Here is a 6,928-nt window from a genome sequence, read left to right on the forward strand (position 1 = left end):
GGAAAGGAAAGGAAAGGAAAGGAAAGGAAAGGAAAGGAAAGGAAAGGAAAGGAAAGGAAAGGAAAGGAAAGGAAAGGAAAGGAAAGGAAAGGAAAAAGAAAAGAAGAAGAAAGAGAGCCCATATAAGTCTGCGGTGGTATTTACAATCCTGAATACAATCCTTGCCATTACAGATGAGTTGAAAACTAAAACCTATCTACAGTCTGGAAGTAGATCTACACTATATTCCCCACAATGGCTGTAAAATAGGGGAGTGAAGATCCCAAAACAAACTTAGCAATGTCTTTTTGTGATTATGCAAAAAATATATTTTTTGTGCTTATTGGGTGAATCTTGACAAGATAAAAAGTCTAATAAAGGAAGGCCCCAAAGTAAAGCTGAACTATATCAGCTTTCTTCTTTCACATAAAAATAATAACGCAAAATTGTATTTTGTTTTCTTAACTGAATCCTACTTTTCTTAAACTCTTCTCCTGTCCTCCTCTTCAAATCCACTACTTCCGTTCAAAAGTATTTTTCATTTTGGCTTTGACTTCTATCACAATTTTTTTCCAGGAGTCCTGCAACATTTATAATACAAGAGTTAAATGTATTATATCACAAAACTGCTCTTCAAACAGTAATTATTAACTAATGATAAGTTATTGATTCAAATGCTGCATTTGCTATTGTATCGCTTACAGATCTTAGTGATCTGGGGACATTTATTCAACATCATTCTGCTTGCAATGGCTTTCTTACCAAATGCCTCATTGACTCCTCGTGATGCAGTTAACAAATATACAAGAAGAGAATAAATACAGAATTAAGAGGAAGTTGACAAAAAAAGAAAGCTAATGTGATTTTGGTTTAGTTTTTTGAGGGTTGAGGTTACAACCTAAACAAATGTAATGTATGGCCTTTTCGGTTGTGTTTTTTTAAACCTTAAGGAGAAAAAAATAGCCAGTCTATGGTTAGATGAGCTGTAAGCATTAGGGCTTTTGATGCTCTTTAACCATGTCATTACTATTGCCCTATCCACTCCCTTTGTACCATACTTCCTTTAGGAACTAGAGTACCTAAAGAAAATGGATACATTAGCACATACTGTGAATTCTACTAATATTATGCCAGTGATAGATATAGAATCACATCCTAAGAAAAAGTTGACATTAGATGTCAAAAAAGTCAAAAGTTGCCATTAGATGGGTATTTTTTATCTTTTATTCCTCTTTCTGTTTGCTTGCCTCATGCACATTTCAATGGAAATTGATCCTTGTTAAAATATGTATATTATATATATACATGTATCTAAATATATACACACACATAGGTAGTGCTGATGGCAAATGAGTAATGATTTCTTACACCTTTCTGCAGCTGCTTTAGCTGTGCCTTCATCTTCCTGGATGTGGATGAGAAAAGCAAGGGAAACAGCCATTGCTGGTGCCAAATCACTGCACAGACCCCAGCTGTGAGCCAGTAAGTGCTTTTTTAGGTGAGTTAAGAAAAGGGCACATTTGGAATCTGCTGAAGTGTAGTGCAGGTTGGTCAATCTATTTTAACAAGCTGAAGCTGGTTTAATGCAAAAATAGCATGGGAGAAATGGTGATCCTTGTGTAGAGAATAGATTGCCTCAGTCTGAGGACTGTTTTGGATGCAGTAGCTTTTAATAGGGTAAGAAGGTGGAAGCTGTGGTGCTCTTCAGTACTGGCATCATTAATTCACCATTACATTTAAGTATGATTCAAGTTTATATATAAAGTAATGGCTATGTTAGGCATAAGTAGTTTTCAGCTGCCTGAAATCTTGGGATGTGTGTGATCTGGACACATTATCATCTTTCCCAAGATGTATTAGTTCCTGCTTTTTGTGCCAGTCGCGGTTAGTGTGTTGCTGTACTGAATTCTCATTATATGAAAAATGTATAAGTAAAATGGATAAATCTAATTTATTAAAAAAAAAAAAAAAAAAAAAAAAAAAAAAAAGCTAATATCTCCAGAGATGTATTTGTATGACTAATGACTACAGTGTTTGAGGTGAAATTTTCAGAAGTGACTCATGGACCAGAGGATCATAACATATTAAAATAACAAAAACGGACTGTCTCCAAAGCACCCAGGTTCTATCCATTTGCAGCTAGTAAGTGTACATCTATCGGAATAAACTCTGGCAGTCAAATATACAGTCCACCCTGGTCTTGACTGGCTGGAGTTTAAACTGTAGGCATTTGCTAGTCCCTGCACAGTGCTGTATTTAGAAGTTTTTCAGGCTGGATTTGGCTGGTACTGGGCAGGCTTAGAGCACAGACAATGCATACACAGGGCCATGCTGTCATCTGGATGTGCCTTCAGGTTCCTGAGTGCCTTTAGGAGGGATTTGCAAATGAGTTTAAGACAGGTTTGCAGTCTCCCAGCACTGGAGTCCTTCGTGATTTGCAGAAAGAGAAGCCTTCAGTGCTGTGCAGCTGGAGAGCGACTTCACAGGGGTACGAATACCTGTGTGTGTTGGAGAGGCCAAGTTCATCACTCGTGGATGAGAAAGCCAACGTGCGTCTCTGACAAGAACCAGCATCAACTCCTGTCATATCTCTCCATCTCTGACAAGAACCAGTATCAACTCCTGTCATATCTCTCCACCCTCCAAACAACCAGCAATGGATGCTTCAGAAGACATTGCAAAAAAAGAGAAATAAATAGCAAAATGGGGAGTCTCTGTTCACACTCCTTTCCCTGTCCCTCCTCCTACCTCTCCCTTAATGGCTAGCTTAAGCATTGAAATATGAATATATTTCTACCCTTTTGCAAATGTTTAATACAATAAAATCCTTTCTTTAAATATTACCTCATGCAACAGGAAATGCTTTCTCTTTAATAGCTTATGTTTCCTATCATCACTGTTAACTTTGTATCATTTTAACTCCACTGGATGAAGCCTTGTTTAAAAAAAAAAAAAAATCACTAGAAATGCAGAATTTATCTTATTCTCACCATTTATGGTTCTTTGTAAAGCTCTATGATATTCTCTCTTGCTCATGCCATCCCTAAGTATGCCTCATCTTTTTGATCTCTCCATATAGAAAATTTTTTTCTAAGCCTCTAATCATTTTCATTGTCTGTCTCTAGATGCTTCCTGTGTCTACCTATTTTGTGGTAGAATTCCCAGAACTGAACAAAATGTTCAAGATGTAGCAGATAACTGATCTGTGGGAATTATAGTATTTCCAGTATAATTTTCCCTTGCCACTAGCATTGTGCTCGCCTTCTAAACACTGATGTCCATTGAGCTTTCCACAATGATGCCCCAGACCTTTTTCCTAAGTGGTTGCACTAAATTAAAATCCTAGTAGGCTATATGAATAACACAAACTATTCCATCCAGACTTGTGCTTTTCCTTCCATTAATCCCTTTGGCCACTGTGGTCTTCATTTAGCTCAGAAGGAGATTAGGCCTCTTTTCAGTATGCCTGTTCTTCTCTGGCGACCTAAACCAGGAATGCCTTCTGTGGGTTACAACATCATTTTACCCCTTTCCAGATCATCAATGTTTTTAATGTGTCCTTTAATGTGTCCTGGCATTTTCTAGAGATGCCACGTTGTTGCAGGAGACCTGTCAGTGGCTGCACTTACCTATATGTATGCTGTCCAGCACAGAGAGGGCAGACGCAGCCAAGAATTGTCCATACTGGTGTAACACTGCACTTTGAATAACATATTCAAATAGCTGCCTCAGTTGGAGAAGCTCAGGTATCCCAGCATGGCACTATAGTGGAAGCACACACATGAACATTGCATTGAACATCAACCATGATGTTTGGCTAATATTTGCTTTCTTTTCTATTTTTTTATTTCTTTTGGATGCTTGGTGATACTTTCTCTCCCAGCATAGGTCTGGAGAGGCACCTTTATAAATTCCCGATAGTTATGCCACTAAAGGGTCAGGAGAGAGGCTGAATACATTTATTTCCACTTGATTTTCTTCACACCAGTATTCTGATGTACATACTTTACGCTTGTATGGTCAAAAATGCTAACAGAAGCACACAGGACAAGCACCCAGGAGCACATCCCAGGTACTGCAGGCCTGACGAGCCCTCTCAAACCCTCCATCCCTGTCCTCAGCCACCTCTTCGTGTCCCTCCCTCCTTCAGCCACCTCCAGCCACCGCTGCTGCGGTTGAGGTGTCTCTTCTCAGCCAGAAAAACCTGTAAAAAGCAGCTCTCGGGAGCAGCAGCTGGCAGAGCTTTGCAATATTTGTGTCCATTTGGCACTCCCATCCCCTTTGTACTGCTCTTGCTTTGTCTCTGCGGGACATCCAGAAGTCTCCAGCAAATGTTTAAAATCCTTGGGTTTTATTGATTTTTTTGTTGGTGTTTTTTTTTTTCCTTCACAGTAAGAAAAAGAGAATATGCCTCAGAAAACACAGATGGATGGCAGCCTTAAGCAAAGCATGTATTTTTTTTCTTTTACAAAGCCAGAACCTGGTAAGCTCATCTCCTTCCTTAATATATTCATATTTTATAACTTCCTTCAATTATCATTTCAACTAATTTCCCAGGTACAGAAGGCTCTAATTTCCAAGAGGACTGGTAGCTTATAGACACAGGAAAATGTTTCTGCTCTGTCTCCTGACAGAATTACTATTACAATTACTACATTATTTAAAAATTATATTCCACATCTCTAAAAGACCCAATTAAATTAGGCCCCACTGTGTTAGTCACTACACACATGTGTAACAAAGGATATTCCAGGTCCCTGGGAAAAACAATTCTAATGTAAACTCAAGGACAGAATTATCTGCATTTTTGTTCTGTGGGAATAGTGCTAGAGGTGTCCCTAAGTCCTACCATAATTCTAATATTAATCATTATCATTATTATTATTAGGTATCATTGTTCCAGTCTTACTAGATCTTCCTCCCTCTTTTATTTTTGTTTTTGTTTTTGTTTTTGTTTTTGTTTTTGTTTTTATTTTTATATCGTGTCCTAAGAATGCACTTCATTCCTTCAAGTAAAGCACTTTCTTTTTAACACTGTAGTGCTATGTTAAGGATACATTGCTCCACTCTGCTTGCAGGGAACAAACTGTCCAGGGGAATAAGTGGTGGCATGAATGGTGTTTGGAGTGAGGACAAATAAAAAAGAGAGGCGAGACCACAGGCTGTCCTTCTGCTCCACGTGAATGCTACCACTTGTTTGCTGTTCCACGATGAACTCCTTCAGAACAGCGAGTTACTGGGAAAAGTCCTTCGTGCTGGGAAAGACGCACATGTCACCGCTGAGTCACAAGCTGGCAATGGTCATATCCACACACCTTTGTATTTTTATGTACTTTTTTCTCTTTCTCCTCCAAAGGAAGTATGCTCCCTGAAAACCTCTGACATTTTTCAGCATTCAGCCATGCCAGTTGTTGATGTTAGAAGTACTGTCCTTAGAGTGGGAGAAACGGGGACAAAATGTCAAAACAAAAATGCGGGATAACTTGGTGTTAAAATGCTGCAAATTGCAATGCTGATTTAAAACTGACTTGTTACTGAAATGTAGGAATGTATTATTTTTAACATTCCAAACACAGTGACTGCAAACGGCCTCAGTATCAACTTGGCATGTTTGCAGTTAGTGACCCACTTTGCAACAAAGATTACAATTCAAATGACATTAAATCAGTTAAAATTAAATACATTTCAAGTACGTTTTTAAAGAACAGTGAAACACTTTGTGAGAACTACCGTGGCAAACCCATCAAGGATCTGTCCCAAAGATACAGGTGGTGCACATCTACAGAAAAGGATCTTCTCTTTCAGTAAAACATCATCCTAATTTTGATATGAGAAGTTACCTAGAAGCAGTTACTTGATCGATGCCAGCAGTAACACCCAAACAAATTCTGGCTCTGGTTCTTAAAATCTTTGAGTCTTTTAAGAAATCCTCCAATTTAACCTTCTGAAAATATTACGTTTTACCTGCAGCCTAGAGGGAGAAATAAACTGCACTGCGGATTAAAAGTCCCAAGAACATAAAAAAAATAGTATCAGTATTCAAGCACTTTTTTTCAGTGAGGATCAGAGAGCAAATAAGTCTCTCCTACAATTTTTTCTAGCCTTCTGGGCTTCCATTTGGGAGAAAGTGCTATGAAATGCTTCTGTAAGAGAAATGAATAGGCATTGTACCAATGCCATCATATTTCTTGCCTTTAAGAAAAAAATGATCGTTTATTTTAGCAACATTTGTGTTACTTAACTTTTTCTTCTCTGAATACATATTAAATTACATAGCATCTTCAGTTTTCCAAAGTCTCTAGAACATAAATCACATCCCAGCTTGCGGGTTTTTTTAAGGAACTGTATTTATTATGAATATGGTTACTTCACAGTAAAAGGATGAAAACATCCTTTTATAGATAGGAAAACAATAGGCAAAATTTTTCTCCTGTTGTCAGAGGCAGCATGTGGCATATTGTTCATTTCTCTAATTCTAATCCCTTACACCTCAGACCAAGTGAGTTTACTGAGGAAAGCCAAAAATGCCATTCAGCTCTGCTGGCCTCCGACTGGATTAATCTTCTTTAAACTCCAGAATTAGTATTTAGTGTGCACATTAGATAAACATGTGATGAGCCCCATCTTCCCCATCCAACCTGGCATCTCCCTTATTGTCTCCGGGTTGTGTTTCGAGCTGACGGCTGCCCTGCCGTGAGCCCTGTTGTTTTGTGCAGAGGTCCTGTGGCGGGATCTTTCTTGTCTTTGGCAAACCCTTCCTAAAGAGCATTTTCCGCAGTGTGCCAGCAGCTCTTGGCACAGACTTGTCCGCTCACCGTGACTTGCAAGGCTGATACTTAATAGTCATCACCAGTAGCTTAGAAAGCGGCAGCAGCAAGGATGGATAATGCAGCCTCCGAGGTGAATCTCCCACGTTGGGTTTCTTGTATTTGGCAAACTTGGGAGACCA

The sequence above is a fragment of the Nothoprocta perdicaria genome, unplaced genomic scaffold, assembly GCF_003342845.1.
Source record: "Nothoprocta perdicaria isolate Ctin4 unplaced genomic scaffold, notPer1 scaffold_47, whole genome shotgun sequence".
Taxonomy (NCBI): Eukaryota; Metazoa; Chordata; class Aves; order Tinamiformes; family Tinamidae; genus Nothoprocta; species Nothoprocta perdicaria.